The 1,818-nt window shown below is 45.3% G+C and overlaps 1 protein-coding gene across 1 annotated transcript in view; it reads right to left on the bottom strand.

Annotated features, from left to right (window-relative positions):
* The window catches only part of Kdelr1 (KDEL endoplasmic reticulum protein retention receptor 1), a 12,619-nt gene that overhangs the window by 3,956 nt on the left and 6,845 nt on the right, over positions 1-1,818 (bottom strand). The window lies entirely within an intron of this gene.

Genomic DNA, 1,818 nt, shown 5'->3' with positions numbered 1-1,818 from the left:
CCAGGCAGGGTGGTGCACACCTTTAATGCCAGGAGACAGAGGCAAGCAGACCTCTGAGTTCAAGGTCAGCCTGGTACACAGCAAGTTCCAGGTAAAGAAAAGGTTAAGTCCAGGCAAGCCTTTACCCAGCATTCAGGAGACAGAGCCATTGAGATCTCAAGGTCTACAGAGCAAGTTCCAGGACAGCTTAGATAGTGAGAGAGTCTAAGTGAGAGATGAGAAGAACAGAAAGCTAGTAATAGAATAAGGGCCAGGCTGGAGAGATAGCTCAGCGGTTAAGAGCATTAACTGCTCTTCCAGAGGTCCTGAGATCAATTCCCAGCAACCACATGGTTGTTCACAACCATCTATAATGGGATCTGATGCCCTCTTCTGGTGTGTCTGATGACAGCAACAGTGTACTCATATACATAAAATAAATAAATAATTATTTTTAAAACAACAAAAAACAAAACAAAAAAAAAAAAGAATAAGCAGGCCAATGTTTCAGCTCCAGCAAGCAGCAGAACTCAACAGCTTTGGCCATGTGGCTCTGGCTTTAGAGTGAAAAATAGAAGGGACTACTGGGACAATTGATGCTGGTTAGCTGGAGCTAAGGAATTAGTGGTGATTAAGAAGAGACCAGCATCACTGAGGTGAAATCTTCTGGGAAGTGTTTTCTGAGAGCACAAAGAAGCTGTGTTCCAGAGGCAGCCAAGGTTGTACCTTGTGCTGGTAGCTAGACTTGGTAATGTGTAAGAGTCACCCAGGTGGTGCTAGTTTTGAAGGCATGAAGGGGTCATGAAGAGCAGCTAAGGCTTGGCACTGTGAGAGGCCATGAAAGGTAATTGGTGAAAGGTGGTCTCAGCTGCAGTTGACAGCCCAGGACTGAAGGGGTCATGCAAAGGCATTGAGGCTTGGCACCATGAAGAGAGCCTATGAGAGGCTATTGGTGAAGCCTAGTTACAGCAGAAGACCCCAGTGTATTGGAGATGTCAGCACCATGGGATGATCACCAAGCACAGCAGCAGCAGTAGAGTGGAGTCCACCAGAGCCTACAGTGCTACAGAAGTCAGAGCTGGAGATGTGACCCAAGCCCTTTGGAGGAGCTCAGAAGATCATGTGGGGATCCCAGACATTGGAACACAAACTGCCAAGTTGAAGTTGCCTTGGAGACCCCAAGATTTTGAGATGTCAGAGAATACCTTCTGAGGAAAGCTGCTAACAGGGAGTGTAACCAGCCAAAGACAGAGTAGTTTTTTGCAGTCGACAAAGATGAAAGGAGTTGGAGATCTGAAGAGTGCTTTGACATCAGACATGGAGACGCAGAGTTTGGAGTTTGACCAGCTGGCTTTTTTTTTGGTCTTGCTTCAGTCTAGTATTTCCTCACTATGACATTTTGGAGTAGTAATATATATCCTGTGATGTTGGAGGTATGTGATCTGCTTTTTAATTTTGATTTTATAGGGGATTATAGTTAAGTGATTGGATGAGTCTCAGAAGAGACTTTGAACTTTTAATATTGTTGAGACTGTTATATAGAGTATGGGACTTTTGAAGTTGGATAAATATATTTTGCATTACACTATGGCTAGGCATGGCCCCCATAGACTCTTATGTTTTAACTGACTATGGGGCCAGGGAGTGGAATGTAGTGGTTTGAATGTACTAGGCCAACTATTAGGAGGTAGCAACTACTAGGAAGTGTGGCCTTGTTGGAGAAAGTTTATCACTGTAAGGGTGGCCTTTGAGACCCTCCTCCTAGCTGCGTGGGAGACAGTCCTCTCCTGGCTGCAGTTGGATCAAGACATAAAACTCGAGCCGGGTGTGGTGGCGCAC

This window comes from Mus caroli, chromosome 7, assembly GCF_900094665.2.
Source record: "Mus caroli chromosome 7, CAROLI_EIJ_v1.1, whole genome shotgun sequence".
NCBI classification, from domain to species: domain Eukaryota; kingdom Metazoa; phylum Chordata; class Mammalia; order Rodentia; family Muridae; genus Mus; species Mus caroli.
The sequence above is the reverse complement of the archived record's forward strand: the minus strand, read 5'-3'. Positions and strand labels throughout refer to the sequence as shown.